This window comes from Nicotiana attenuata, chromosome 6, assembly GCF_001879085.1.
Source record: "Nicotiana attenuata strain UT chromosome 6, NIATTr2, whole genome shotgun sequence".
Lineage (NCBI taxonomy): Eukaryota > Viridiplantae > Streptophyta > Magnoliopsida > Solanales > Solanaceae > Nicotiana > Nicotiana attenuata.
In genome coordinates this window covers 68,535,207-68,545,920 of record NC_031994.1, presented here as the reverse complement: position 1 = coordinate 68,545,920, position 10,714 = coordinate 68,535,207, and the positions used below count along the sequence as shown (strand labels likewise).

General features: G+C 47.1%; 1 pseudogene; it reads right to left on the bottom strand.

Annotated features, from left to right (window-relative positions):
• Positions 1,925 to 10,714, bottom strand: LOC109227933 (annotated as a pseudogene).

The following is a 10,714-nucleotide window of genomic DNA, read 5'->3' as shown; positions in this document are numbered from 1 at the left end:
CGGGTCAGCGCCGATCTCGCTCAGTGACGGAAAGCCCTGGAAAAAGGCCGTGGCCTAATGGATGAGAACGACACCATGTGACCTTAAGGCCACGGGCCTCAAACATGGGAGATAACTATGGATGAGTATAAAGAAAAGAAAGGAATGGAAGGATATTGGAAGAAACTTGAATGAGGAAATGGTTCCAGGAGGTTTCCATTTATAAGGGCTGGCAGCGTAACCAACAGCCCCATTAATGCCCTTGAAAGACGTATCAGCAGGCGCAATCAATGCATTTTTGGGAGCCGAATCAACGGCGACATTATTGCATTGAAGAACAGGAATCAATAGTGTATTGAATGACACTGAAAAGATGAACCGACGGGACGCCTTTGTTATCTCAAAGGCCTACATTATAAGAATGACATCATTGCGGGAAGTTCAGAGAGATGGATATCAAAGTCGTTCTTATCATTCCACTCTAAGAACGTGGGACTATCTATATGCAGTAAATCGGAGGTCCAATTTTCGGCCATTATAATGCCTCGTAAGCAAAGCTCTCCAAAGGCTCGGGACTACGGTCGAGATTCACCGTGAAGGGACATTGATCGCCAACTCGAGACGTGCAACTCGACATCTATGATAAAAAAGTGGGAAGTTCCCTAGGCGCACTGACTAGGGCTGACAAAACCTAGAGGTCTAGCTTTGACCCGTATCAGGGCATTGAGTAGCTATACCTGCCCCATATCTTTGTAATTAATGCTTTTGTTACTATGTTCCCCCTCATATATTAAAGGGGAACCCTTGTCATTTGTAGGGAATCTGTTGCTTAATACAAAAGACACAAGAACATCCCTCTCTGCTCTGTAACATATTCTCTTGATTTACTACTTTATTTATTGCTTACATTCATCGTGTTTTTATTTGTTATTCTTCATTTATTGCTTGTCATTGGTCATAAGGGCCCCTTCAAAGCTTTTGTAACTGTTACCTCTCCCTCGATTGCCCCAAATCAGCCATCCAGCTCAGCCCCGGAGGCCTTGCAATCGACGGCTCGAGACCCCGATCCCAACCGTTTGGTTCGACCATCATACCGTTCTAATATATAATCCCAATTTCTAACCTTTTACTTAGCATCCACCGCTTAACAACAAGCATAAAAATAGATCACGTATTTCTAGACTCATAATCAATTTAATTGTTTATTACCATTTTCACGGTAAACAGCAGGTGATTAGCAGGGTTTTCTTAGCTGGTAATAGATTTCAGTGTCACGGTTGTTATGAAAGATTGTGACTTGGAGGCATGTATATTTCTTCTCTCCTGCATCCAAAGAAAAATCGTGAGTTAATGTAAAGGGGGGGTCGGTTTTGGTGCCTCCGTCGGCTTGCTTCGCTTGATTTGCTTGGTCCGCAGGTCCTGTTCAAATCATTGGGGTAACGTTGGCTAAACAGAGTCATTTTACAAGCAAGCAGTGCATATTTCAAAGACAACAACAACAAACAACAACTACCTAGTAGAATCCACATAGTGGGGTTAGGGAGGGTAATGTGTACGCAGACCTTACCCCTGCCCCGATAGGGGCAGGGAGGCTGTTTCCGATAGAACCCTCAGACTTAGGAAGACGAAAATAAAGAAAAAACAAGAGGAGAGAATTCATTAGTAACTCCAGTAGAAATCGTAAAGTAACAGAAACATAAAAACCGAAAGATGAATGACATGCAATAACAGTAACATAAACTAAGGCCCGAGGCTAAGACAAACAACAGAATATGTGGGTCCCACATACACTGTAAGCCATCTAAGGCCAATCCTAATCCAACCCCGCCTCACCCCCGGAATGAAGTAAGGAAAGCTTTACTCCCCTATCCTACAACCCTAATGCTTGACCTCCAGGCCTTCCTATCAAGGGCCATGTCCTCTGAAATGAGCAGTCGCGCATGTCCTACCGATCCACCTTCTCCCCCAATTCCTTTTTAGGTCTCCCTCTACCTCTCCTCGTACCCACCACGGCCAACCGCTCACACCTCCTCACCGGTGCATCGGGGCTTCTCCTCTGCACGTTCCCGAACCATCTGAGCCTCGCCTCCCGCATCTTGTCATCCACAGGGGCGACGCCTACCTTCTTCCGAATATCTTCATTCTTAATCTTGTCTATCCTAGTGTGCCCGCACATCCACCTCAGCATCCGCATCTCTGCTACTTTTATCCTCTGGATATGGGAGTTCTTAACCGGCCAGCACTCTGCCCCATACAACATGGCCGGTCTAACTACAGCTCTATAAAACTTTCCTTTGAGCATCGGTGGCACTTTCTTGTCACACAAGACTCCAGATGCAAGCCTCCATTTCATCCAGCCCGCCCCTATGCGGTGGGTGACGTCCTCGTCGATCTCTCCGTCCCCGTGAATCATCGACCCAAGGTACCTGAAGCTATCTCTCTTGGGGATGACATGTGGCCCAAGCCTCACGTCCCCTTACATCCCTCGACTCAGCGCTAAACTTGCATTCCAGGTACTCTGTCTTAGACCTACTCAATTTGAAACCCTTAGACTCGAGAGTCTGTCTCCAAACCTCCAATCTCTCGTTAGCACCGGCCCTCGTCTCGTCAATTAGAACTATGTCGTCAGCAAACAACATACACCATGGCACCTCCCCTTGAATATGGTGTGTCAAAGCATCCATCACCAAGGCAAATAAGAACGGGCTAAGCGCTGAGCCTTGGTGATAATCCCATAACAATCGGGAAATGCTCCGAGTTGCCTCCCACCGTCCGAACCTTAGTCTTAGCTCCATCATACATGTCCTTGATCGCTCGTATGTAGGCTACCGGCACGCCCTTTGCCTCAAGACATCTCCAGAGCACCTCCCTAGGAACCTTATCATACGCTTTCTCCAAGTCGATAAACACCATATGCAGATCCTTCTTCTTATCCCTGTACTGTTCCACCAACCTCCTAGTAAGGTGGATAGCTTCCGTAGTGGAGCGGCCCGGCATGAACCCAAACTGATTGTCGGATATAGACGTCATCTTCCTTACCCTCACCTCCACCACCCTCTCCCAGACTTTCATGGTATGGCTAAGTAACTTGATACCCCTATAATTGTTACAACACTAGATATCACCTTTGTTCTTTTACAGCGGTACCACTGTACTCGACCTCTATTCATCCGGCATCCTTTTCGTCCTAAAAATTACATTGAACAACCCAGTCAACCATTCCAATCCTGCTCTACCCACACACTTCCAAAACTCAACCGGAATCTCATCTGGCCCGGTCGCTCTACCCCTACTCATCTTACGCAACGCCCCCACGACCTCCTCCACCTTAATGCGCCTGCAATACCTAAAATCTCGTAGACTCTCCGAATGCCCCAAGTCTCCTAGCGCTATATCCCGGTCCCCCTCCTCGTTCAGAAGACCATAAAAGTACGTCTGCCATCTCTGCTTGATCTGGGGCTCTCCCATCAATACTCTACCATCCTCGTCTTTGATGCACCTTACTTGGTCCAGATCCCGGGCCTTCCTCTCCCTCGCTTTAGCCAGCCGAAACAACTTCCTTTCCCCGCCTTTCTCCCCTAATTCCTCGTATAGACGGCTAAACGCTGCATTCTTAGTCTCCGTGACCGCCAGCTTTGCCTCCTTCCTAGCCACTTTGTACCTCTCTCTATTCGCACTCCTCTCCTCCTCGCTTGTGCTCCCTGCTAACTTCGCGTACGCTACCTTCTTCGCCTCCACTTTGCCTTGGACTGTGTCATTCGATACACCTAGCACCTCTCTCGCCGCCTCCCTCACAAGGTTCGCCGTCGTCGACCACATAGTGCTCGCGTCCCCATTACTCCTCCAAGCACCCATAGCGGATAACTTCCCCTCCAACTCCTGGGCTTTATCCTTGGTTAAAGCTCCCCATCTAATCCTCGGTCGGCCACGAGCATACCTCTTCTTCTTCTTCCTCATAATGCCGATGTCCATCACTAAGAGCCTATGTTGAGTCGCGAGGGTCTCTCCCAAGATAACCTTGCAATCCTTGCACAACCCTCTATCACACCTTCTAAGGAAAAGATAATCGATCTGAGTCTTCACCGCCGAACTCCAAAAAGTAACCAAAAGCTCCTCCCTCTTCGGAAAATTCGAGTTCGCAATCACCAGCTCAAAAGCCTTAGCGAAGTCTAACAACGAAGTACCTCCTCCGTTCATATCCCCAAAGCCAAAGCCACCATGTACCTCGCAATAACTATCAGCAGCCGCCCCAATATGGCCTTTAAAATCCCCTCCAATAAATAGCCTTTCAGTAGGTGGAATACTACACACAATCTCGTCCAAGCCCTCCCAGAAGCGCCTCTTAACCTCCTCATCCAAGCCCGCTTGCGGCGCGTAAGTGCTAACGACATTGAGGGTGCACTCAGCGATCACCAGCTTAATAAACATTAGCCTATCATTCACTCGCCTAACCTCAACCACAGACTCTCTAAGATCCCTATCCACCAAGATACCCACTCCATCCTTACCCCTAACGACTCCAGAGTACCACAACTTATACCCATCCGCATTCCACGCCTTCGTCCCCGCCCACCTAGTCTCCTGGACACAAGCTATATTAACCTTTATCTTCTGGAGAATCTTTGCCAACTCAATAGACTTACCCGTCAACGTGCCTATGTTCCACGACCCGATCCTCAATCTACAAGCTCCCTCTTTCCCCTTACCCTCCTTTCCACTCGTCCCAACCCCTGACCCCCTCCCCACCCCCTACTTTCCCCCGGCACCCCTCGAGGACATGACCTTACTCTATCATCCCACACCACAGCCACTATACCTACGACAATCTCCGGAAAACACTAGCACGGACCCCAACTAGAGAATACCGGTTGCAACTACAAAAATTCTATAGTATGCTTAAAGTGATGCTAACTAAATAGCCACAAACTAACTAACATAGAGAAAGAGACGAGAAAACGGGAGGTACCAACTCCCGATGGAAAGAACCTGGAAATAAGACTTGATGCGCCCGGTGATGCTCTGTTCTACTCGCCCGTACGTCCAGCCCTTTGTGACTGCCAAATGGCCTGCTCTGCGATGCCCTTGCACCTCTCACCCGACACCAAACAGCCACCAAAAGTGCTACCTGAAACACGCACAACACACCACGGGACCTAGAAAAGGAGGGGGCTATCGCCGGAGCGGTCGCCAGAAAATAGTGCCGGTTCGAGACAGAGGAGGGTGATCTGGTTGGGTCGGGAAAGCAGAAGAAAGAGGAGACGGCGCCGGTGGGTCGCCGGTCGCCGGCCTAGCTGCTGCTAGGGTTAAAAGAAAGAGAAAGAAAGAGAGGGGCGCGAGGAGAGAAAAGGGAGAAAGAGAGGAGAGAGAAAGAGAGGGACGCGGGGAGAGAGAGGAGAGAGAGAGAGAGGACGGGTACTTCCCTGGACGACTGTCGGCGTCGCTGTGGGTTTGCCGGTGGGTTTGCCGGAGAAGACGGTGAAAGTGTTACCGTTTCAAAGACGTAAATAAAATATATTATTTAGAAATTGGTTAGATGAACCAGTGACTGTGACACGATCCGAGACATTGCGACCTCTCCTGCTTATGGAATTTTGAGGGTCCTCCTCAAAATTCTGCCCCAGTTTCTTATTGATTTCTGACTTTCTGGCATATGATGGCGTTGGCTGGACTTGCTCCGGAATTTTGAGGGTCCTCCTCAAAATTCTGCCTCAGTTTCTGGTTCTGGGGGAAATAAAAGTTTTATTATGATGTGACCGAACCCATAGGGCTGCCTATGTATCCCCTCTTAAACGGGAATCAGGTCAAGCGTAGTTCAATTTACATCAGTTTGTGAAAACATAAATAGTTACACATAGTATCGTTTGACTGCATCTGAGTTGATCGGTTTTGGCCAGACTTCTCCATCCATTTCTGCAAGTATGAGGGCTCCTCTTGTCAATACTCTATGAACCATGTAAGGGCCTTGCCAGTTGGGAGAGAATTTCCCTTTGGTTTCGTCCTGATGCGGAAAGATCTTCTTCAACACCAGCTGCCCCGGTCTGAACTGTCTCTGCTTGACTCTTTTGTTGAAGGCTCTGGACATTCTGTTCTGATAGAGCTGCCCATGACACACTGCATTCATCCTTTTTCCGTCGATGAGGGTTAGCTTCTCATAACGGCTCCCTATCCATTCCGCATCGTTGTGCTCAGCTTCTTGTATGATTCTCAGAGAAGGGATCTCCACTTCAGCGGGAATAACAGCTTCAGTAGCATAAACCAGTAAGTAGGGAGTTTCCTCGGTTGATGTGCGGACTGTGGTACGATATCCCAATAAAGTGAATGGCAGCTTCTCGTGCCATTGTTTGTTCTTTTCTACCATATTTCTCAGTATCATCTTGATATTCTTGTTAGCGGCTTCTACAGCTCCGTTCATCTGAGGTCTATAGGCTGTGGAATTCTTGTGCTTGATTTTGAAAGTCTCACGCATGGTCTTCATCACATCACTGTTGAGATTGGAGGCATTATCAGTAATGATTGATTCTGGAACTCCAAACCGGCAAACAATCCGGTCGCAGACAAAATCGGTACGACCTTCTTAGTTACCGCCTTGTAGGATGCTGCTTCGACCCATTTGGTGAAGTAATCAATAGCTACCAAGATGAACCTATGCCCATTTGAGGCGGTGGGCTCGATTGGACCAATGACATCCATTCCCTAGGCGGCGAATGGCCAAGGTGAGCTTGTTGCATTGAGCTCATTTGGCACTTTTATCATATCGGCATGTACTTGACATTGTTAGCATTTTCGGACATACTGGACGCAATCTGTCTCCATGGTCATCTAGAAATAACCGGCTCTAAGCATCTTCTTGGCCAAGACAAAGCCATTCATATGCGGGCCGCAGGTCCCAGCATGTATCTCCTCAAGTAGCTTAGAAGCTTCTTTTGTGTCAACACACCTTAGCAATCCCAAGTTAGGAGTTCTCATGTACAAGGTTCCTCCGCTGTGGAAGAAATTGTTGGACAACCTCCGAAGTGTATGTTTTTGAGTATGATTTGCATGCTCCGGATATTCTCCTTTTGCCAAATATTCTTTGACATCGTGAAACCAAGGCTTCCCGTCTGTTTCTTCTTCAACATGGGCACAATACGCCGGTTGACTGTGGATCCTTACTAGGATCAGATCGATGAAGTTCTTGTCGTGATGCTGTATCATGGATGACAAAGTGGCCAGTGCAACGGCAAACTTGTTCTGAATCCTGGGAACATACCGAAACTCTATCTTCGTGATCCTCCTTCTCAATTCTTGCACATGGTGCAGATATGGCAATATCTTGGAATTCTTGATGGCCCATTCTCCTTGTACCTGGTGCACAAGCAAATCTGAAACACCGATTACCAGCAGCTCCTGAATATTTATGTTGATGGCTATGTTGAGCCCTAGTATGTAGGCTTCATACTCTTCCATGTTGTTGGTGTAGGGAAATCTGAGTTTACCAGATACCGGATAATGTTGGCCAGTTTTCGATACCAAAACGGCTCCAATGCCGACTCCCTTGAAATTTGCCGCTCCCTCAAAGAACATTCTCCAACCGCCGTAGGACTCAGCAATATCTTCTCCTATGAATAGCACCTTTTCATCGGGAAAATACATTTTTAGGGGTTCGTATTCTCCTTCCACGGGGTTCTCGGCAAGATGATCTGCCAGTGCCTGTCCCTTGACTGCTTTCTGAGTCACATAAAAAATGTCGAACTCGCTGAAAAAGATTTGCCACTTAGCCAACTTGCCAGTGGGCAAGGGTTTCTGAAAGATATATTTCAAGGAATCCATCCTTGATATGAGGTATGTTGTGTAGGCATAGAAGTAATGCCTCAGCTTCTGAGCTATCCAGGTCAGAGCGCAACAGGCTCGTTCCAATAGAGAGAACCGCCCTTCATATGGAGTGAACTTCTTAATCAGGTAATAGATAGCTTGTTCCCTTCTCCCTGTCTCGTCATGCTGCCCCAGAACGCAGTCGAAGGCTCCATCTAATACTACAAGGTAGAGTAGCAAGGGTCTACCTTGCTCTGGCGGGACCAAGACTGGTGGTGTTGATAAGTACTCCTTGATTTTGTCGAAAGCCTTCTAACAATCTTCGGTCCAACTAGTTGCAGCATCTTGAAAATTGGCTCACATATAACTGTGGACTTGGCTATGAACCGGCTGATATAGTTTAGCCGTCCTAGAAAACTCATAACATCTTTCTTACTCTTTGGTGGTGGCAGCTCCTGGATGGCTTTGACTTTTGACGGATCCAATTCTTTCCCCTAGCGACTGACAATGAACCCCAGTAACTTTTCGGCAGGAACCCCGAATGCACATTTTGCGGGGTTTAGTTTCAAGTTGTATATCCGTAGTCTGTCGAAAAACTTCCTCAAGTCGGCTATATGATCTGTGGCTTTCTTGGATTTGATGATGATGTCGTCCACATATACTTCATTATCCTTATGTATCATGTCATGAAAAATGGTGGTCATAGCCCTCATGTAGGTGGCCCCAGCATTTTTTAGACCAAATGGCATCATCTTATAACAGTATACTCCCCATGGTGTAATGAAAGCCATTTTCTCAGTGTCCTCTTTGTCCATCCAGATCTGATGGTAACCGGCAAAACAATCCACAAACGACTGGAGTTCATGCTTGGCACAATTTTCGATTAGGATGTGTATGTTTGGAAGCGGGAAATCATCCTTTGGGCTGGCCCTATTGAGATACCGATAATCAACGGAGACCCTGACCTTCCCATCCTTCTTTGGAACTGGCACGACGTTGGCTAGCCAAGTTGGGTATTCAACCACCCTGAGGACCTTGGCCTTGATTTGCTTAGTAACCTCCTCCTTGATTTTCATACTCATGTCAGGCTTGAACTTCCTGAGTTTCTGTTTTACTGGTGGACATGCTGGGTTTGTGGGCAACTTGTGAAACACAATGGATGTACTTAACCCAGTCATATCATCGTATGACCATGCAAAGATGTCCTCATACCCTTTCAAGAACTGTGTGTACTCTTCTTTTTTTGGTGGCAACAAGTGGATGCTGATACGGGTTTCCTTGACAGTTTCGGAGTCTCCCAAGTTGATTATTTATGTTTTGTCCATATTGGACTTAGGCTTGTTCTCAAAGTCTTCTACTTCTCTGGCAATTTCCTCGGGTATGACACCTTCTTCTTCCGAATCACTATCCGTTCGTTGCGTCGTCTCATTACATGTCACAGTTATTGGTTCATCGAGATAGGAAATAGTAGTGCTGTATAGATAAAGATATGAGAGAAAAATGGTAATAATTAATATTGATTCATTGAAACATAAAAGCGATTTTTAATAATTTAAACAACGTTTTGGAACGTTGGAAATATTATTTAAAACAAAATGCCAAAAGGGAAATAAACAAAACAATGTTGTTCAGCCTTGCTACCCCGGGACTCGTCGGGCCTTAGATGGTCTGACAGTCCAATTCTTGAGGAATGATCCTCTCTCCACAGCTCGGATGGTAGGGCCTTCCTCCTCCTCCTCCTCAATAATTACACAACAGTCCAGGTCCTCATCCTCCAAGAACAGGTTCCTTAAGGCTGCCAGTGCTTCTTCCTCCTCTGATCCCCATATGATGTCGGCATGCTGGAAGGTCTGACTCAAGTGCGGTATAGGCTGCTCCAGTGGATAGTACGGACCTCGCCATGGTGGTGACCAGTCATTGTATTCTTGCCAAGTGTATTGATATCCCAGCTCAAAAGTGGTACCATGGCGCTTTGGCTGTATTGGCTTGGTGATGCCCTGAAGATTTTTACCGAGACCCGTGCAAGGCTCTTACCCTTCCCAGTTCATCATGCTAGCTATCTTGCTGTCCCACCACTTATCTTGTTGATTGCATTGACCCGCTCGATGTGATGATATGTTTCTCCTCCTAGCTTTCTCCCATTCTCGACCATCGGAATAGTCTGACGGGTGTAAATGGGGTTGCTCCCGTCTCCATGGATAATCAGCTCCTGATGGTTCCACTCAAACTTTACCGCCTGATGCAAAGTTAACGCCACAGCCCCAGCGGCGTGTATCCATGGTCGTCCCAATAGCAGACTGTAGGATGCAGATATGTCCAGCACCTGAAACTCGACATCAAAGCATGTAGACCCCATTTTCAGACAGAGATTAATTTCCCTGATGGTTGTCCTTTGAGACCCATCGAATGCCTTTACGTTCATGGTCCCTTCTCGTATCTCGTATAGGCCTTTGCCCAACCTCTTCGGTGTTGTTAGTGGGCAAATATTGAGACTGGATCCTCCATCAATCAGGACCCTAGTAATGAAGTAGTCTTCGCATTGCATTGTGATATGCAGTGCCCTATTGTGATTCAAACCCTCAGGCGGCAACTCATCCTCGTGGAAAGTGATTTTGTGACTTTCCAATACTTGTCCCATCATGTTAGCTATTTCTCCGCTTGTGATGTTATTGGGCACATATGCTTCGTTCAACACTTTCATCAGAGTGTTCCTGTGTGCTTCTGAATTCTGTAGTAGCGACAGGATAGATACTTGAGCGGGAGTCTTGTTCAGATGATTGATGACTGAATACTTCCTTGCTTGTACTTTCCTCCAAAAGTCATCTGGACTTGTTTCAATAACGGGAGGTCTGTTAGAGGCATGTTTACTGGACTCTCCTAAATGCTCGGGTGTATAGACCCTCCGAGTCCTAGTCATCCCCTGTGCAGCACCAGATTCCCCCAT